The sequence below is a fragment of the Macaca nemestrina genome, chromosome 19 (assembly GCF_043159975.1).
Source record: "Macaca nemestrina isolate mMacNem1 chromosome 19, mMacNem.hap1, whole genome shotgun sequence".
In the NCBI taxonomy this organism is placed as follows: domain Eukaryota; kingdom Metazoa; phylum Chordata; class Mammalia; order Primates; family Cercopithecidae; genus Macaca; species Macaca nemestrina.
Window position 1 is genome coordinate 40,145,056 of NC_092143.1, and position 22,890 is coordinate 40,167,945.

At 36.5% G+C, this 22,890-nt stretch overlaps 1 non-coding gene across 1 annotated transcript; it reads right to left on the reverse strand.

The window, feature by feature from the left end:
* Window positions 1–17,005: 17,005 nt before the first annotated feature.
* LOC112427980 (small nucleolar RNA U13) lies at window positions 17,006–17,107 on the reverse strand. Its single transcript, XR_003019772.1, has one exon. It is a non-coding gene; the product is annotated as a small nucleolar RNA U13 (small nucleolar RNA).
* Window positions 17,108–22,890: the final 5,783 nt, after the last annotated feature.

The following is a 22,890-nucleotide window of genomic DNA, read 5'->3' on the forward strand; positions in this document are numbered from 1 at the left end:
GACTTAACAATCATAACTATGTTTGAACTTAATAGTTTCACAATATATAAAGAAAAAATTAGCAGATTTAAAAGAGAAATAGATATTTTTACAATCATAGCTGCAAAGTTTAACACCATTCTCTCAACAATTGCTAAAACTATCATAAAAAATATCAACAAAGACACAGAATATCTGAATAACACTATCAACTATCTTGACTTAATTGATATTTATAGAGTATTCAACCGAACAAAGGCATAACACATTTTTTATAAGTGCACATAAAACATTCACAAAATAGACATAATACATATTCTTTACAAGTGCACAAATATATCCTTAACCACAAAACAAATCTCAATAAATGTAAAAGATTGAGAAGAGTGACTTCACCAAAATGGCACAGTAGAAGCAATCTGGCTTCACTCTCCCCCATGGAAAACTGAAAACAAATATCTAGAGCCAAGATTATCATCAGCAATATCTCAGAACTCAAATCTGAGGCCAAAATGATCCCCAGGGCCATAAAGAGATGTAAAACTCTGAGTAGATGGTACAAGAAATGAACTCTACATCTGTGATGTCCTTTCCCCAAGCTGCCGCGCACCGCACAGAAAAGTCCGCACAGAATCAAAGTTCCTACATTAGAAAAAGTGAGATCCAAGCAGACAGCTAGCTTTTCCATCATGTTGAATTTCTTCACTGGAAAACCTTCCCTGCCTAAACCACAGAAAACATTCAAAGTGGCTGAAAGGAGGAAAACCCCTGAGGGCAGCTTGAGAAAAACAGGGAAGGTGGGACTAGCAACCCTGGCCTTTGAAATTGTCCTGTTAATCTCAGCCAAAGGAGACGCCAAATCAGCGTAGCTTTTCAGCAGCATCACACCATAGGTGATAAGGTCCACAGGTCCCTTGGACATGAAACCCTACATAGTCTTTCCACACAGCCTGGGTAGCCCCCGCCCAATCAGGATGGGCAACAGTCTGAATGTTTGTGAGAATCAAGGCAAACCTAGGCTTGAGGAGCCGTCTACTGCCAAAAAGGAGGCAGTGACCTAGGGCAAAAGGGGCTCAACACGTTAACCTCAAAGAACCTCTAAGCAAACACACTCTAGGAAAACCAAAACAAGCCAGACAGCAAAGACTGAAATAATTAACTAATCCTTCAGTACAAAGACATAGATGTATGTCCACAAGAAACAGAAGCAAACAGGGAACCATGGTCTCCCCAACAGACAAAGCAAGGAGCCAGTGATCAACTCAGCAAGATGGCAATGTGTGAACTCTCAGATCAAGAATCCAAATTGTCAGTTTTAAGGAAACTCAGTGAACTTCAACATAACACAGAAAATAAATTCAGAAATTTATCACAGAAATTTAACAAAGAGATTGAAATAATTTTTAAAAAATCAAACAGGCCGGGCGCGGTGGCTCAAGCCTGTAATCCCAGCACTTTGGGAGGCCGAGACGGGCAGATCACTAGGTCAGGAGATCGAGACCATCCTGGCTAACACGGTGAAACCCCGTCTCTACTAAAAAATACAAAAAACTAGCCGGGCGAGGTGGCGGGTGCCTGTAGTTCCAGCTACTCAGGAGGCTGAGACAGGAGAATGGCGGGAACCCGGGAGGCGGAGCTTGCAGTGAGCTGAGATCCGGCCACTGCACTCCAGCCTGGGTGACAGAGCGAGACTCCGTCTCAAAAAAAAAAAATAAATAAATAAATAAAAAATAATAAAAAAAATAAAATAAAAAATCAAACAAATCTTGGAACTGAGAAATACATTTGCTAAAATAAAAAAAAAAAATGCATTAAAGGCTATTAACAGCAGAATGGATCAAGCAGAAGAAAGAATCAGTGAGCCTAAAGACAGGTTATTTGAAAATACATTGCAAGAGAAGAAAAATGAAAAGGAACAAAGAACACCTGGGGATATAGAAAATAACACCAAAAGAGCAAATCTAAGAATCACTGGTGTTAAAGAAGGAGTTGAAAAAGAGCAAGGAGTAGAAGGCTTATTCAGAGAAAATAAAATGGAAAACTTTTCAAACTTAGAGGAAAATATAAATATCCAGGTACAGTAAGGTCGGAGATCACCAAACAGATTCAATCCAAATAAGACTACCTCAAGGCATATAACAAACAGACTCTCATATCTCAAGGACAAAGAAAAGATCATAAAAGCAGAATAAGAAAAGAAGCAGATAACATATAAAGCCAATCCATCTGGCTACAGACATCTCATTAGAAGCCATACAGGTTCAGTAAAGAATGGGATGACATATTCAAAGTGCTGAAAGAAAAAACAAAACTGCCAACTGAGAATTCTGTACCCCAGCAAAACTATTATTTAAACACAAAAGAAAGTTAAAGTCTTTCACAGACAAACAATAGCTGAGAAACTTCATCACCATCAAACCTGTCCTATAAGAAATTCTAAAGGGAATTCTTCATTCTGAAAGAAAAGGACAATAACATCCAAAAAACAAAAAAACAAAAAACTGAAGACGTAAAACCCACTGGTAAAAGTAAATACACAGACAAACTCAGAATATTCTAATGTTGTAATTGTGGTATGTAGGACACTCACAGCTCTAGTACAAAGACTAAATGGCAAAACTACAAAAAAAATAACTAAGCAACTTGTTAATATAAAAAGATGTAAATTAAGATAACAAAAAGTCAAAATGTGAGGGGATGGAGTTAAAGTGTAAAGGTTATTGTTAGATTTTCCTATGTTGGCTTCTTTTCTTTGTGATGACCTGAGACAAGTCATCATCTGTTTAAAATAACTTGTTCTATCTAGGGTTTTTGTAAGCATCATGGTAACCACAAAGCAAAACCTGTAATAGATACAGTAAAAATAAAAGCAATGAATTAAAACATACTACCAGAAAATAATCACTTACCCACAAAGGAAGATGGTAAGAAAGGAAGAAAAAAAGAGGAGTTACAAAACAACCAGAAAATAGGTAGCAAAATAAGTTACTTATCAATAACTCCTTGCCTATCAATATTAACACTGAATGTAAAAGTAGCCTAAATTCTTCAATTAAAACAATAAAACATAGAGTAACTGAGTGGGTTTAAAAAAAAAAAAAAAAAAACAGGACCAACTATATGCTTCCTATAAGAAAATCACTACCTGTAAAGACACAACAGACTGAAAGTGAAGAAATGAAAAAAGATATTCATACAAGCAGAAACCAATTAAAAGGCAGGAGTAGCTGTGCTTTTATATTAGATAAAACACAGTTGATCCATGAATAATGCAAAGGTTAAGGGTGCCAACCGGCTGCAAAGTTGAAAATTTGTATATAGCTTTTGACTCCCAGGAAACTCAACTGCTAATAGCCTACTGTTAACCAAAAGCCTTATCAATAACATAAACAGTCAATTAACACATAGACTAGCATCTACATATATTTTATGCACTCAGGATGAATCTAACTTTTTAAACATTTTTTCAATATTTCTAGGCTATGTGGTTTGTCTGTGAGTTTTATCAAATTGTCACAAATCTCCAAAAAAAATTTCCAATATATTTACTGAGAAAAATCTGCACACAAGTGAACCCACATAGTTCAAACCCATGTTGTTCAAAGGTCAATTGTAGACTACAAGTTAAAGATCATAAAAAGAGACAAAATGGTCACTATATAATGACAAAGGGGTCAGTTCGGTGAGAGGATATAACAAATGTAAATATATATGCACACAACACTGGAGCACCCAAATATATAAAGCAAATATCAATGGATCTAAAGGGAAAATAGACTGCAATACAGTAATAGTAGGGGACCTCACCACCCTACTCTCAGTAATTGACAGATCATCCAGATAGAAAATCAACAAAGACATTGGAGTTAAACTATACATTAGACCAGATAGACCTAAGCAATATTTACAAAACATGTCACTCAACTGCTGCAGAATACACATTCTTCTCATCAGTCCATGGACATTCTCCAGTATAGGACACAAAACAAGTCTCAACAAATTCAGAAAGATCAAAATCATATCGAGCATCTTTTTTGGGCACAGTGAAATAAAACTAGAAATCAATAACAAGAACTTTGAAAATTATAAAAACACATGGAATTAAACAATATGCTCCTGAATAATCAATGGGTCAACGAAGAAATTAAGAAGAAAATTTTTAAATGTCTTGAAACAAATTAAAATGGAAATGGAACATATGAAAATACATGGGATACAACAAAATCAGTACCAATGGGGAAGTTTATAACAATGTAAGATTGAAATAATACAATATGTGTGCTCTGATCACAAAGAAATTAAATTAGAAATCCATAACAATAAGATAATTGAGAAAAACCCAAATAATTAGATGGCATACTTCTAAATAATCTACTGGTCAAAGAAGAAATCATGAAAGAAATTAGAAAATATTTGGAACTGAGCAACAATGAAATTATCATTTATATCAAATTTGTGGAATGCAACTAAATCAACGCCTAAAGGGAAATTAATAACTGTATTTAAATGCCTTTGTTAAAAAATAAGAAAGATCTAGAGTCAGTGATCTGAGATCTCACCTTATAAAATGAATAAACAAGAGCAAATTAAACTCAAAGTAAGAAGAGAAAAGAAAATATAACAAAAAGCAGAAAACAATAAAATAAAAATGAACATGCAATAAAAAAGACAAGTGAAAAGAAAATCTGATTCTTTGAAAAGACCAATAATTTGGCAAGCCTCAACAGTTTGAACAAAACAAAAAATAGAGGTATAAATTATCAGAAAAAGGAATGAAAAAAGGGGCATAAGACTAGAGATACTATGGATATTAGAAGGATAATAAGGGAATATGTTTTACAACTTTAGGCCAACATATCTGACAATGCAGATGAAATGGACAAATTCTTTTAATAACATGAATTAAGAAAACTGATCCAAGATGAAATCAATAAATTAAATGGCCCTATATCAACAAAAGAAAATTGAATTCATAATTTAAAACTTTCTCACAGAGAAAACTCTACGGCAAGATTGCTCTAATAATATTTCTATCAAATATTTAGTAAATAACACCCAAATCTACACAAAGTCCTTCAGAAAACAGAGAAAGAGGAAATACTTCCCAGCTCATTGTATAAGGTCAGTATAATCCTAATACAAAACTAGACAAAGACATCACAAGAAAAAAAAAAAAAAACTATAATTCAAGATTTCTTATAAACATGGACACAAAAATTCTAACAAAATGTTGGTGAATGAAATACAGCAATATATATAAAGCCTAATGTATTAATGGTTAAGTAATGTTTATGCCAGGAATGCAGAATTCGTTTAATGTTCAAAACTCAGTCAATGTAATTCTCCATATTAACATGAAAAAGAAGAAAATGCATATCATCATTTTAATTGATACTAAAAGAAATTTAAAGCATTTTATAAAATTTAATACCCTTTCATTACAAAAATTCACAGTTTGGAACAGAAGGAACAAACTCAATCTAATTAAGGGCATTTGTGAAAAATTTATAGCCAACTTCATATTCAGTGGAGGTCAATGGTGAAAGGTTCAGTGCTTTCAGCCCAAGATCAGGAATGAAGGACAGTCATCCACCCCAACTTCTCTTCAACATTATACTGAGGCATCTAACTAATGGGCACAAAGAAATAAATAAAACCATAATAAAGGGAAAAGAATAATGAAAACTTTCTTTACTGACACAATATGATCATGTATATAAAAAATTCTGAGGAAAATACAAAAAAGAGAGAACTAACAATTGAATTTAAGAAAGTCATAGGACACAAAGTCAATGTACAAATATCCATTATATTTCTCTATTCTAACAATAAGAAATTAGAAAATAAAAATTTTTAATAATATACTTAAGAATAAATTTAACAAGAAATGTCGAAGACCTCTACACTGAAAACTATAAATCAACACAAAAGGAAACCGAAGAAAAATGCACTGTGCTCAGAGATTGATCAGTAGTGTTAATATGGCAATTCTCCCCCAAATTGATCTACACAGTCAATGCAGTTCCGATCAGAATCTTAGCAGACAACTTTAAAAAAATCGACAAGCTGATTTTAAAGTTTACATGAGGGGCCAGGCGCAGTGGTTCACATGCCTGTAATCCTAGCACTTTTGAGGCCAAGGGGAGCAGATCACCTGAGCTCAGGAGTTCAAGACCAGCCTGGTCCAAAATGGTGAAACTTCATCTCTACTAAAAATACAAAAATTAGCTGGGCCTGGTGGTGGGCACCTGTAATCCTAGCTACTCAAGAGGCTGACGCAAGAGAATTGCTTGAATCTGGGAGGAGGAGATTGCAGTGAACTGAGATCACACCACTGCACTCCAGCCTGGGCGAGAGAGTGAGACCCTGTCTTAAAAAAATAAATTAAAAATTTTTTAAAATAAAAATACAATAAAATTTACAGGAAAAGTCAGAGGACTGAGAACAAGCAAAACAATTTTGGAAAAGAAGAATAAAATTGGGGGATTTAATTCCATGGCTGACTGTAAAGCTACTGTAATTATACAGGGTAATATTGGCATAAAGATAGGCATGTAATTAATGGAGCTTGGAGACTGCAGAAACAGACATATACTTATATGGTCAACTGATTTTCAACAAAGATGCCAAAGTTGTTCAATGAGGACAAAAGATGATTTTTTTCAATAAATGGGACTGGAAAATCTTCATATCTATGTAGACATTTAGTCAAAATATAATATAGAGTAGATGAAGTTGAAAAAAGCAGAAATCCCTGAAAAATGAGAAATACAAGTGGATTCCAGAAACAAAAAATTTCCAACTGTGGTGATGTATTGCATTTCATATTCCATGTAAACTTTGTTGACTATAGAAAATAAAATGTGGGCCGGGCGTGGTGGCTCATGCCTATAATCCCAGCACATTGGGAGGCTGAGGCGGGTGGAGTTGGAGACCAGCCTGACCAACATGGAGAAACCCCGTCTCTACTAAAAATACAAAATTAGCCAGGCGCGGTGGTGCATGCCTCTAATCTCAGCTACTCGGGAGGCTGAGGCAGGAGAATCTCCTGAACCTGGGAGGTAGAGGTTGCAGTGAGCAGAGATCGCGCCATTGCACAAGAGCAAAACTCCGTCTCAAAAAACAAAATAAAAATAAAATGTGTAAATCATGGATAATCAAGACACCAAAACTCAAGTGTATTAAAATGGACAAAACTGGCCGGGCTCGGTGGCTCACGCCTGTAATCCCAGCACTTTGGGAGGCCGAGGCGGGCGGATCACGAGGTCAGGAGATGGAGGCCATCCTGGCTAACACGGTGAAACCCCGTCTCTACTAAAAAATACAAAACAAAATTAGCCGGGCGTGGTGGCGGGCGCCTGTAGTCCCAGCTACTCGGGAGGCTGAGGCAGGAGAATGCCGTGAACCCAGGAGGCGGAGCTTGCAGTGAGCAGAGATCGCACCACTGCACTCCAGCCTGGGCAACAGAGGCGAGACTCCATCTCAAAAAAAAAAAAAAAAAAAAAAAAAAAAAAAGGACAAAACTATGATATTTGTACCCCATAAATAATTCAAATCTATTGCTTTTAAGATGGATGGTGTTATTGTGTCTAATCTAAATAATAGTATTATTGCAAGACCCTTCTGAATTGAAAAATTTTCCATAAGAAGAAAACAAGCAAGCCAATTAAAAATGGGCAGAAGTCTCAAATGGACACTTTAAGGAACATAAATAAAAGGCCAATCAGCACATGAAAAAAATGCTAAACATCATTACACATCAGGGAAATGTCACTACAATTACAGTGAAATACTTCTACACATCCACTAAAACTCATGAAGTTAAAAAGACGGACAATATCAAATGTTAGTGAGATTGAAGAACACTGGAATTCTCATACATTACTGGCAGAAATACAAACTTGTTTAGCCACCTTGGGAAAAGTATAGCAGTGGGTCATAAAGTCATCTGCACACTACTACAGGACCCAGCAATCCATTCCCAGGTGTTTTCTAAGAGAACTAAAAATATATGTCCACAGAAAGACATACTGAGAACAGGACTATTCATTTTTTGTGGGAAAAAATTGGAATCAACCCAAATGTCCATCAACTGGTGAACAGATAAACTGCGGTATAACCACACTGTGGGATGTCACTGAGCAATAAAAAAGAAGAAATTACTAATACATGAAATAACATGGATGAATCTCAAAAACATTGTAATGTGTGAAAGAAGTCAGACACAAAACAACAATTTTGCAAATGCCTAAACTATCTTGATAGAAAGCTGATCCGCAGTTGTCTGGAGCCAGGGGAATGGGATGGCATTGACTGCAATGGGGCATGAGGAACCTTTGCGAAACAATGGAACAGTGTTATATCTGAAGTGTGGTGGTGGTTTCACAATTTGCATGCAATTACCAAAATTATTCAAACTTCAAATGATTGTTTCATTTTATAGAAATTATTCCTTAACATAATGTTTTACCAATCCCTAGTCAATTCAAAAACAGTGTGGAAGTTTTCAGAATCAAAATGGAGTCACTTGTGTTTAAAAACCAGACAAAATACCCTGACACATAGGGCTGGGAAAGGCCATGAAAGTAGGGCTCTTGCACATAAGTTCCTGATGACAAAAACCATCACAAGAGACTACAAAATCAACAACCTTGCACAAGGGCCATTGCAACCTTACACATACAAAAAATACTTCTGTGAGGGCATCTGTCCAGCAACTGCCTATTCAGTCTTGGACTGGCATCACCCTTGTTATTGATCCTTATAGCCTTGTTATTGATCCTTATAGCCAAGATTAATTATCTCAAAACAATGTGTAATCCTCCCTGTTTTTCCTTTAAAAACCATTGTTTTTCTTTACCTCCCTGAACATGCACGTATCTTACTATGGCTTATGTATTCTCATTACAATGCACTATTCCTGATTAAATATTCTTTTTCTTTTAGAGAGCCTCTCTTTCTTATTTAGGTTGATAATGAAATAGATACACATATTTTTTTAAAAACACACAGGAGCTACTATTAAACAATTGGAATTTCAAAATAAAAGAACAATACCATTTATAACAGCACCAAAAAAAATGAAATGCTTAACAAAACATTTGTAAGACTGATATGAGGAAAACTACAATACTCTGATGAAAGAAATCAAAGATCTAAACAAACGAAGAAATATTCCATGTTCATCAACAGGAAGACTCAATATTGTCAAGATGTTAGTTTTTCCAACTTGGTCTATAGATTCAATGCAATCCCAATCAGAATCTTAGCAAGTTATTTTGTGGATATTGACAAACTGATTGTAAAGTTTATACCGAAAGGCAACAGACACAGAAAAGCCAACACAATATTGAAGGAAAAGAACAAAATCAAAGGACTGATGGAACCCAAATTCAAGACTTACTTTAGCAATCAAGACTGTGTGGTATTCATGAAATAAATGAACAAATGGATCAATGCAACAAAATGGAGAACACAGAAATAGACCCACACAAATAGTCAACTGACCTTTGAAAAAGGAGCAGAGGCAATTCAATGGAGAAAAGAGTGTTGTAAACAAATGGTGCTGCAACAACTGGGCATTTACAGGGAAGAAAGAAGAGTCTAAACATAGGCCACACTCCTTTCCCAAAAATTAACTCAAAATTGACCACAGACCAAATGATAAAATGCAAAGCTGTAAAACTCCTAGAAGAAAACATAAGAGCAAATCTAGGTAGTCTTACGTTTGCCAGTGACTTTTTAGATCAAATACTGAGAGCACAATCTGTGAAAGAGAAATTGATAAGTTGGAGTTCATTAAAATTAAAAGCTTCTTCTCCACAAAAGATACTGCTTTCTGTTTTATTCATTCACTTATTCATTTATTATAGATTCAGGGGGTACATGTGCAGGTTTTTTACATGGATATATTGCATGATGCTGAGGTTTATTTAGGCTTCTATTGAACCCACCACCTGAATAGTGAACATAATACCCAATAGGTAGTTTTTCAATACTTTTCCTTCTCCCTCTGTCTCCTCTTTGGAAGTCCCCAGTCTCTATTTTTTCCACCTTTATGTTTGTCTGTACTCAATGTTGAGTTTCCACTTATAAATGAGAATGTTTAGCATTTGGTTTTCTGTTTCTGTGTTAATTCACTTAGGATAATGGCCTCTAGCTGTGTTGATGTTGCTGCAAAGGATATGATTTCATTCTTTTTTATGCCTGTATAGTACTCCTATATATATAGTATAGTACTCATATATATACAATATATAGTTCTGTAATAAATATATGAGTGCATATGTCTTTTTGATAGAATGATTGGTTTTCCTTTGGGTATATACTAAGTAATGGGATTGCTGGGTCAAATGATAGTTCTATTTTTTGTTTGTTTGTTGTTTGTTTGTTTATTTGTTTGTTGTTTGTTTGTTTTTGCTCTGTTGCCCAGTCTGGAGTGCAGTGGTGTGATCTCGGCTCACTACAACCTCCGCCTCCCAGGTTCAAGTAAATCTACCTGCCTCAGCCTCCTGAAGAGCTGAGATTACTGGTGCCTGACACCACACCCAGTTAATTTTTTGTATATTTTAGTAGAAATGGGGTTTTGCCATGTTGGCCAGGCTGGTCTTGAACTCCTGACCTCAGGTGATCCACCTGCCTCAGCTTCCCAAAGTGCTGGGATTACAGGCATGCGCCACTGCGCCTGGCCCTATTTTTACTTATTTGAGAAATCTTCAAACTGCTTTCCACAGAGGATAGAATAGTTTACATTCCCACCAACAGTGTATAAGCATTCCTTTTTCTCTGCAACCTACTGACATCTGTTTTTTGTTTGTTTGTTTGTTTGTTTTTGACTTTTTAATAATAGCCATTCTGACTAGTGTGAGGTGGTATCTCACTGTGGTTTTGATGTGCATTTCTTGATGATTAGTATTGTGGAGTATTTTTTCATGTTTCTGTTGGCTGCTTGTACGTCTTCTTTTGAGAAGTTTCTGTTTATATCCTTTGCCCGCTTTTTAATGTAGTTGTTTGTTTTTTCTTGTGAGTTAAGTCCATTATAGATTCTGGATATTAGTCCTTTGTGAGATGCATAGCTTTCCTCCCATTCTGTAGGTTGTCTGTTTATCTTGTTGATATTTTATTTTGCTGTGCAAAAACTCTTCCATTTAATTAGGTCCTACTTGTCAATATTTGTTATTGTTGTGTTTGTTTTTGAAGACTTACATTCTTTGCCTAAGCCAATATCCAGAAAAGTATTTCTTAGGCTTTCTTCCAGGATTTTTAAAGTTTGAGGTCTTACATTTCAGTCTTAATCCCTCTTTACTTAATTTTTGTGTATGGTGATTGGTAGGGGTCCAGTTTCATTCTTCTTCATAGGGCTAACCAGTTTTCCCAGTACCATTTATTGAATAAGGTAGCCTTTCCCCATTATTTACTTTTCTTAACTTTGTCAAAGATCAGTCAGTTGTAAGTGTGCAGCTTTATTTCTGGGTCCTCTATGCTGTTCCATTGATCTATGTGAAAAGACATCATTAAGGGAATAAAAAGACAAGTTACAGATTGGGAGGAAATACTTGCAAAACATATATTTGATAAAGAACCAAAATATACAATGAATTCTTAAAACTCAATAATAAGAAAACAAACAATCCAACTTAAAAATAGGCAACACTTTTGAACAGATACCTCACCAAAGAAAACATACAGATAGCAAATAAGCCTATGAAGAGATGCTCAACATCATTGATCATTGACTAGGTGGAACACAGGAGATTTTTAGGCAGTGATACTGTTTCATATGATATTGTAATGGTGAATACATGTCATTTTACATTTGTCAAAACCCCAAAATTGAACTGTTGGTATTGTATTAGTCCATTTTCACACTGCTATAAAGAACTACCTGAGACTGGGTAATTTATAAAGAAAAAAGAGAGGTTTAATTGCCTCACAGCTCTGCATGGCTGGGAAGGCCTCAGGAAACTTACAATCATGGCAGAAGGCAAAAGGGAAGCAAAGCAACATCTTACATGGCAGTAGGAGAGCAAATGGGCAAGTACCACATTTTTAAACCATCAGATCTCGTGAGATCTCACTCACTATCACAAAAACAGAAAGGAGGAAATCCACCCCCATGATCCAATCACCTTTCACCAGGCCCCTCCTCTGATATTCAGGGATTACAATTCAAGATGAGATTCGGGTGAGGACACAGAGCCAAACCATATCAGGTATAAACTATGAACTTTAGTTAATAATAATATATCAGTCTTGGCTCACCAGTTAACACAAAGTTATCACACAGGTGCAAGACGTTAATAATAGGGGAAAGTGTGGGAGGGAAGGGGGTATGCAGGAACTCTATACTTTCTGCTCAATTTTTCTATAAATCTGAGACTGTTCTAAAAAAATAAAGTCTATTAATTTTTTAAAAAACAGAAACTGGAATGAATAGAAAAGAAAAAGCCACAGATCATTTTAATACGTAAAAGATATACTGCAAAGTACTCTCTATTTTGGGCTCAAATTTGTTTTTGAATTTCCCAGAGGCTAACAATAAAGGAAAAGAACCTGAAAAAAAAAAGTACAAATAAGATGTTATATAGACCATGTATACAACAGCAGAACAAATCAAGAGTCTTTTATTGTTCTGATCACCTTCTAACCCTGAGCATCTAACATCCACAGGCACACCCCTGACTTAAGATGCCTATAGTAGAGATAATGTTCTTGGATCACTTAGCTCAGGGCAATGAGAGAAGCAAGGGACTCACCTGCATCACTTTGCCTCCCTGGCATGCATTTTTGTGATTGACCTTGATAGCAGAAACAAATCATGTCTTTCTCTTTATAACTTCCCAGTTTCTTAATACCTGAGAAAGCCTTGTACTCTATGACAAGCTTTGAAATGTCTTAGAATTTCCCTGCTGATAGGCAAAGCCAATACCTCTCTCAATTGACATTAACAAGGGAATCCTAAATAATTGGCCTCAATTTATAAATAGACTATCCTGTAAGGCACTGACATTTACAGAAATGTTTTAAAATCAAAATACCCCTTTACAGGCAGAAATAGACAGATTCATAGGTAAAACAATGACATTTGCAATCCTGTTCTCACCACCGCCACCATGCTCCATCCATACCTAGACTATTACAGCAATGCATGAATCGGCCTTCCTGTCTCTAGTCTCAATCTTTTCCAAGCAGTGCTTCTTAATTTTTTATTATAAAATATAACACATGAACAGATAAATAAAATACAAATGTACAGCTTAAGGAAGCACCCATATTTAACAACCTCCAGATGAAGAACCAAACATGGCCAGCTCCCTTCCAATCACAATACTTTCTCTACCTTAAAGGTTACCATTAACCTAACATTTAAAATAATCACTTCCTTCCTTTGCTCTATTAGTTTGCCATTTTAGTTTGTATCCCCAATACAGTAATCTTTTAGTTTTGGAACTTTACATGGAAGAATTCATACATTCATTTCTGTATCTGGCTTATTTTATTCAATATTATCTTTTTAAAATAAGCTATATGACTATAGATAGCTATAATTCCTTCATTTTAGGACCCTTTTCTCACACTATATTAAAAGATAATTCTAGGCAGTCATAGACCTAAGTGTGAATGGCAAAGTGGAAAAGCTTTTCGAAAATAATACAGGTAAATGCCCTCAAGACTTCAGGGTGTGGAAAAACAAGACTCAGAAAGCTCTAACTATAAAATAAAGGATTGACGTATTTGTTTTTAAGACAATATTCACTACTTTTATTTATATATTTTAGTAATTATTGATTTTCATTAATATTATTTTAATTGATAAATCACAATATACATTTATGGGGTACAATGTGATGTTTTGATATATGTATACGTTTAGTGCTGCATTGCATTCCATATGGATATAACATAACTGATCTATCCATTCTAATGCTGATAGACATAAGGATTGTTTCTGCTTTTTGACAATTATGAGCAATGCTGCTATGGACATTTGTGAATATGAATCCTGATACACCTAAGCATACCTTTCTATAGTGCACATATCAAGGAGTGTAGGTGTAGTCAATAGGTATGGATATCTTTGACTCACCTGCAAAGTATCAGACTGTTTTCTACAAGCAGCATACCAATTTACTCTTTTGTCATCAATAAATGGCAGTTCCTGTCTTTGAGCACCCTTTCCAGCACTTGGGATTGTTGTTTTCATTCTAGCCAATCTGATAAGTACACAGTGTTATCTTATCAAAGTTCCAATTTGCATTTCCCTGAGTAATAACAAGCATATATGTCTTCTCATACATTACTTGGTCATTTAGATCTACTATTTGTAATACGCTTATTTAAGTCATTTCCCATTCTCTATTAGAAAACATGTATCTTTACAATTAATTTGAAGAAGTTTTAAAATATATTCTAGATATAAACCTTTTATTTGTTACATAACAAATAAAAATATGTTACATATTTTCCCATCCTATGGTTTGCTGTTTGTCTCTCAATATTTGTATTTTGGTGAGCAACAGATCTTAATTTTAATGCAGTCCAATGCATTCATCCTTTAGAGAGCCCAGAAATAAACCCATACATCTATGGCCAATTGATTTTTGACATAGATTTCAAGAATATACAATGGAAAAAAGATAGTCTCTTCAATACAGGTGTTGGGAGAACTAGGTATCCACATACAGGAGAGTGAAATTAGATCCTTTTCTCATACCATGTACACAAATCAACTCAAAATAGACTGAAGACTTAAATATAAGACCTGAGACTACAAAACTAACATGCTCCACAACATTGGCCTGGGCAGTAATTTATATATAAGAAAACTAATTACCCAATTCTAAAAATGGGCAAAGGATCTGAATATATAGTTCCCAAAAGAAGATATACAAATGGCCAACAGGTTCATGAAAAAAATGCTCAACATCACTAATCATCAGAGAAATGCAAATTAAGACATTTAATTTAATTTAATGAGATATCACCTCACACCTGTGAGAATGGCTATTACCAAACTGAGGAAAGATAAACATTGGCAAGGATGTGAAGAAAAGGAAACCCCTGTACCCTATTGGTGGGAATATAAATTAGTATAGCCATTCTGTAAAATGGTATGGAAGTTCCTCAAAAAACTTAAAACAGAACAACCAAATGATCCAGTCATCCCACTGCTGGGAATATATCCAAAGGAACTTAAATCAATATCTAAGGGCTACCTGTACTCCCATGTTCATTGCAGCATTATTTACAATAGTCAAGACGTGCAATCAACCTAGGCATCTGTCAACAGATAAATGGATAAAGAAAATGTGATATGCACCTAATGGATTGCTACTCAACCCTATAAAGAAGGAAATCCTGTCATTTTCTTTATATATATATATATATATATAATTATTATTTTATTATTATACTTTAAGTTCTAGGGTACATGTGCACAACATGCAGGTTTGTTACATGTGTATACATGTGCCATGTTGGTGTGCTGCACCCATTAACTCATCATTTACATTAGGTATATCTCCTAATGCTATCCCTCACCCCTCCCCCCACCCTGCAACAGGCCCCGGTGTGTAATGTTCCCCTTCCTGTGTCTAAGTGATCTCATTGTTCAATCCTCACCTATGAGTGAGAACATGCAGTGTTTGGTTTTCTGTTCTTGCGATAGCTTGCTGAGAATGATGGTTTCCGGCTGCATCCATGTCCCTCCAAAGGACACAAACTCATCCATTTTCATGGCTGCGTAGTGTTCCATGGTATATATATGCCACATTTTCTTAATCCAGTCTGTCGCTGATGGACATTTGGGTTGGTTCCAAGTCTTTGCTATTGTGAATAGTGTTGCAATAAACATACGTGTGCATGTGTCTTTATAGCAGAATGGGAAATCCTGTCATTTTCAACAACATGGATGAACTTGGAAGACATTAGGCTAAGTGAAATAAGGTAGGCACAGAAAGATACTGTATGATCTCACTTATGTGGAATCTAAAAAAGCCAAACTCACAGAAGTGGAGAATAGAATGATGGCTACTGGAGGCTGGGGGATACAGGGAAGTAGGGAGGGAATAGGGAGATATTGGTCAAAGAGTACAAAGTTTCAGTTAAACAGGAAGAATAAGTTTTTGAGGTCTATTGCACATTATATAATAATGTATTATATATTTCAAAAAACCTAAGACAGTAAATTCCAAATGTCTCACCACAAAAACAGAGGTGCTAGATATGCTAATTAGATTGATTTAGTAATTCCTTTTTGTATACATATATCAAAACATCACATTGTACCCCATAAATGTATATTATGATTTGTCAATTAAAATAATACTAATGAAAATCAATAATTACTAAAATATATAAATAAAAGTAGTTAATATTGTCTTAAAAACAAATACATCAATCCTTTATTTTATGGTTCGAGCTTTCTGAGTCTTGTTTTTCCACATCCTGAAGCCTTAAAGGCAATCACCTGTATTACCTTCAAAAAGCTTTTCCACTTTGCCATTCACACTTAGGTTTATGACAGCCTAGAATTATCTTTTCTATATAGTGTGAGAAAAGAGTCCTATTTCACTTTTTCCTTTATGGATATCAAATTGTCCTGGCATTATTTATTGAAAAGATAGCCTTTTTCCAATATTTATATATTCCTATACATAAATATTGTATAACTTACTGTATATTGTATAACAGATATATATACTTATATACTAATATACACATATGAATAGATACCTGGGTTATGTCTCCTGTCCCATTGGTCTACTTTTCAGTCTTCATGCCAATATCACACTATCTTAATCATTATAAATTTACAAGTCTTGATAGTGAGTAGGGCAAGTTTTCTCAAGCTTTTTTTTTTCCTTCAAAGGTCTCTTAATTATTCTGTCATTAATTTTAGTATCCGTTTTTCTTCAAGGGTGTCTTAACTATTCTCAGTCTTTTAATATTAGTATTTTTAGGTTAATTTTAGAATAAGTTTGTCAGATCCTGGAAAATACCTGACTGGTATTTTGTTTTGTTTTCATGTCAGATGGTTAATGTGCCTACATCATAACAAGGTTTGAGGGAGGCACATCTCATGTATGAGGGTGAAAACCCAATCATCACTTAGGAACTACAAAAGGATCTGCCTGGTAGTTTGACTGGGGTTGCACTGAATCTACAGATGCATTTGGAAGAACCAACATCTTCATACTCCGTGTGAGCTTGAAAAATAATATGCATTCTATGGTTGTTGATGGCAGACCTCTAAATGTGGACATTAAGTAGTTTTGTTAGCCATGCTGTTCAAATTGTCCACACTATTAATAATTTTTGTCTACTGCCTCTATCAATTACTGACAGAGGTATTTTATCATATCCCATTATAATTACAGACTTGTCTATTTCTCTTTGTAGTTCTATCAATTTTTGATTTATGTATTTTAGGCATATTATTAGAAGCATAGAAATTTAAAACTCTGATCAAGTCAAATTTTTTAAAATTCAAAAGCAAAGAACTAGCAACTATAAAAAGTGGTAACAAACTTGAAAAAAAAAAAAGCTAGAAGTTCCAGAATTGGGGAAAAGGGCAATAACAAAAGTGGCGGGCGCCTGTAGTCCCAGCTACTCAGGAGGTTGAGGCAGGAGAATGGCGGGAACCCGGGAGGCGGAGCTTGCAGTGAGCTGAGACCCGGCCACTGCACTCCAGCCTGGGCGACAGAGCGAGACTCCGACTCAAAAAAAAAAAAAAAAAAAAAAAAGAATTCAATGGATTGCTTTAATCTCAAATTAGATACAGCAGAAGAATTATTAAACTAAAAATTAGGTTAAAAGAATCTATCAAGATGAAGTATGGACAGCAGACAAAAGGATGGAAAATATAGAGAAGTAGGTAAGAGACATAGAATATGCAATGAGAATATGCAACACGCAATTAATTGTTATTCCCAAAAGAGAAGCAAAAGCAATATTTGAGAATATAAGATAGAGAATTTTCCAAAATGGATTAATTTAAGAAGCCTAGAGGGCTTAAGTCGACCAGGACCATCTTAATCCAATTTCAAGGCTTGGGGTTTTCTGATCTACCCAGAGGACTGGAAGCTCAGTTGTGGGAGCTTTTATTCCTGATTAACTCCTACTTGCCAGGGTGAAATCCTTGATGGGTTCTGAATTCTTTTTTTTTTTTTTTTTTTTTTTTTTTTTCTGAGACAGAGTCTCGCTGTGTCGCCAGGCTGGAGTTCAGTGGTGCGATCTCGGCTCACTGCAAGCTCGGCCTCCTGGGTTCAAGCCATTCTCTGGCCTCACCCTCCACAGTAGCTGGGACTACAGGGGGCGCACCACCACACCCAGCTAATTTTTGTATTTTTAGTAGAGACGGGGTTTCACCATGTTGGCCAGGATGGTCTCAATCTTTTGACCTCGTGATCCACCCGTCTCGGCCTCCCAAAGTGCTGGAATTACAGGCCTGAGCCACCGCGCCCGGCCAGGTTCTGAATTCTTACTGTTTTTCTCTCTAGTCCCAGAAATCTGCCAAAGTGCAGCTCAGAACCTCAGATACTCTATCAGCTAGTGACCATTGAGAAAAATGAAACCACCCTGTATTTCTAGCAGAGAAGGATTTAGTTGTTTATAATCAGAGAATTGGTTGTAAAAATGTTGCAAGAACTAGAGAAGTGAAAGGGAAAGGAAATACCACCCAGAGATCAAGACACCGACTTATCCCCTGGGTTATAGCCCACCAACCCACAAGATTGCCACTGCTCCTGGCACTGCTATTGAAAATGACCTACCACTTCTAATCAGAAGCTCCAGAGTTAACCCCATCAATGCTGCAGAAACCAACACCAAAGTTGTTGGAGCCTACAATAAGTCACTGTCAGAAGTGGAAAAATGGCTTATTTCTCTCCTCATCCAATCAACCTAAGACCACAGGGGCGACGCTATAGTTCGACAAAGACAGATTTATTAGGCTGTTGCAATGAGGGAAACACCAAAGAAACCATGGAGCATCTCACCAAACACCAGGCAAGACAGCGTTATTACAGGATTTGGGGGAAGTGTACAGTTTAGATGAAATTAAAGTGAAGCAGTGTTTGAATAGGCTTAAAGCAAAACAAGGCTGTGTGTAAAGAGTCAATATCATATCTGGACTGCAAAGTGGATCAGAGTCCTGTTTCCTTAGAAACTAAAAAGTGAAGATATATGTGGTATGTTGTGTCTAGAAATCACTTATCTGAAACTCAGCATACAGATTGGTTATCAAGGTTGCTTCTCTATATCAAAGAGGCTCAGATCCTTCAGGGAAAACTGAGATGTGTTTCATTCTTACAGATATAATTTCAAACCACAAATGATTTTAGGAAAAGGTTTTTTCCAGTGAGTAAGAAAGCAATCTTGATTTAAAGAAGGTATTATGATACTTTACAACTGCAGCATGGCCTTAGAGAAATATTGTTTCCCATTAACTTTACACTTTGGCAGTTTTCTGGAACTAGAGAGAAAAACATTAAGAATCCAGGACCCATCAAAGGCTTTACCTGTGGCTGTTGCCCTAGCCTGTTGAATGGCAGGACAGATTGTTACTTTCTCAATCTGGGTTCACTGTTACATTCTCATCCCTTTCTTCCATTTTCAGTCTTCCTCTAGTGTTTCCCATTGCCAAAGCCTAACTAGAACTCAGCTGGCAAGAAAGTCTGGGAAAAGTAGTTTTCAGGCTTGTTGCCCTGAGATACAAAGCAAAGAGATGAAATGGAGCTGAGAGCCAAGAGGAAAAACAACTCACAGAATATATCTTTTCAAGTTCAGTAAATGCCCTCAAGAACAAAGTAGTCTTGGATGATGAGCTCATCTCTCTAGTTTCTCATCTCCACCGAGATCTTAGCCCATAGTTCCTGACTACCTTTTTCATTCTTTGACACATAAAAGAAAATGATTTTTAGATTTTCCAGCTATTTTAGTTGTTCAAACAGAATGGATATTTTAGCAAAATTACCTACTTCACATTACCCATTCCTTCTACTTTCTGTTCAGTTTTAACACATTCCTATCAAACTAATCTTCCTAAACTCAGCTCTGATCATGTCACTTCCCTGGTCAAATATCTCAAATGGTTCTGTGTTTCCTAAAAAATCTAACTTTTTTACCTGATATTCAGGGACCTTTATGATCCACTTTTGATGTAGTGCTTCACTCATAATTATCCTCCTCAACTCTTTCATAGGAATGGGATAAGTCACTTCTACAAGAGACTAGGGTCGCCAGGCATGGTAGCTCTTTCCTGTAATCTCAGCACTGTGAGAGGCTGAGGCAGGAGAATCACTTGGGTCCAGGATTTCAGGACCAGCCTGGGCAACATAGCAAGACCTTGTCTCCACTAAAAATTTAAAAATTAGCCAGGTGTGGTGGCATGCACCTGTAGTCCAAGCTACGAAGGATGCTGATGCAGGAGGATTGTTTGAGCCCAGTAGGCTGAGGCTGCAGTGAACTATGATCGTGCCACTGCACTGTGGTCTGGGTGACAGAGCTAGCCCCTGACTCAAAAAAAAAAAAAAGAGAGAGACTAGGGTCAAGCCACCAGTACGAGACTGCCTTCTTTAAAGAACAAGGACGACGGGTGGACGTTTATAGCAGGCAAGATCAATCACCATCCTTCTGTGCTTTTCAAATAAACCTGGGACAGACTCCCCATTTTCTGCTGTAAGGATCGGAGCCCAGGGTTTCCCATGCCTATGGGTCCTGCTTTAAGGAAGCTGGACTGAGGAAATAAAGTTGTTGGAAAAAGCAGTCTTATGTGCACAGCATTTCAACCTCCTCTGGGCTACGCAAGAACTGGACTTGGGCCTAAAACACTTCCTTACAAAGAGAAAAGGAGTCTTCACAGGCTGCACTGGACTTATCACCTTGTGTTGGAATGCCTTTCCCTGTTTCAGACTCAATGTGTACCCCTTTATTCTGCTTAAGCATGTGTGTCTTATGGCACTTGACCAACCCCACTACTGTTGTATATAGGGCTATAGTACATCTGTCCCTGCAGGGAGGGGATGGGGCCCTTCTGCTATATATCTGTTCATGCAGGGAAGGGATGAGGTCCTTCTGCTGTGACACAGAGGGATGTGTGCAGGCCAGTTGCAGGCTCAACAGAGGACCTCAAACATTACACTCTCAGCATTGGTTTCTTATCTCCATTATAAATCCTATTTGTGTAGCAACAGCTGTCAAGAGGTGGCTCCGTATGTGCAAATGAGAAATGAGACCAGCCAGTGTGTAGACAGGAACATTTTGCCTATAGATGGCCCTTGATGCTGACCTCAATAGGTTATGTGAGCTCAGGACACAACGCAATTTTTATTAGATTGCACCATTCAATGTCCTTAAATTCAGGGCAACCCAAAATGTTTTTCCAAGCTATGTATCATTTCAGTAAAATTGAATCCATATTATTTTAATTCATGGACAATTGACCAGATAACAAGTTGTGTGGTGAGAACAAGTTAATGTCTCCAAACTTTTCAAACCTTGTATTGAAGCTCATTTTTTTCAGTTATTTTTCTTGGGAACAAAAAGCCTATTATGCAAAAAATAAGTAAATAAGTAAACAAACTAACCCCAAACTCCATATGGTTTCAATTAGCCAAGCCCTAGGGGAGCTTAGAGGTGTGTGGTGGGGGAAAGGGTTTGTGACCTAAGAGAACCTATGTTTCTCCCTTTATAAGACTGTAATTCTTCCCTCTCTTTGACTTTCAGATCTCAGCTCCAGATCTATGACATCAAATTTTTCACCCAATGTATTTTATAGTTTATAAAGGGTTTTTTCATCTATCATTTCACTAGATTCTCAGTAAAACCCTATGAAGGCAACATATCTAGACAGTAATTTTGTTCCCATTAAATAAAAGGGAAGGTGAGGCTCAAAGAAGTTAGATATCTAAAGGCTCACAGTGTTATATCCAGGCTTCAAGATAGCCCCCAGTGACCCCTGCCTCCCACATTATACCAGGATTGGCCAGTGTGACCAATAGCAATCAGCAGAAGTAATGCTTTGTCACTTCCAGTAACAGGTTATAAAAAGGCAGTGACTTCAGTCTTAAGATCTCATGTTCATTCTCTCTCTCTCTCTCTCTCTCTCTCTCTCTCTCTCTCTCTCACACACACACACACACACACACACACACACACACCCCTCTCTCTCTCTGTCTCTCTCTCTCTCTCATGACAGGCCAATGTGATAAGGAACTGAAGTCTCCAACCAACAGCTAGAAAGAAACTGAGACCTGCCAAAAACCATATGAGTGAGATTGAAAGTGGATCCTTCAGCCCCAGTCAAGCCTTCTGATGAGTTAAACATGGAAAAAGGTGAGCAATTCAGATTCATATTGACTCCAAAATATTAAAGTCACCTTTAGGCCATAAATCACACCTGTGTTATGGATATTAGATAACATCTAGTAAAGCCTTCTCATTTTATAGATGAGGAAAATGACACCCAGAAAGGAGAAGGGACTTACCCCAGGTCACAGAGCAAATTGTAGAACCAAGACTAGGACCCAGGCTCTCTCATATTGTATAGGAGTCTTCTATTACTTTTCCATCATCAAGACTGCTCTTAAATGTTTTCCAGTGATGGTGTTCCTGGAGGCAAGCTAAACAGGTCAATCTCAGGCCAAAATTTAAAATGAATAGCAGAAATCATTAATGTATCCCCATGCCCTACTTCACAAATGGATTTTGGGGGGAATTTTGCTTAAATCTCAGACAAGCTAAAGGAAAAGAGAAGAGAGATGCTGATGCTGCATTTTTTTAAGAGCTGGGTCAGAGACATAGAAGAGAGAAATGAAATGAGGTTACTGGCCACCCACTTTAAAATATTATACAATTCATATGCATCTTAAGAGGACATCAAGAAAGAATGTTTATCAATTTCCTATAAAA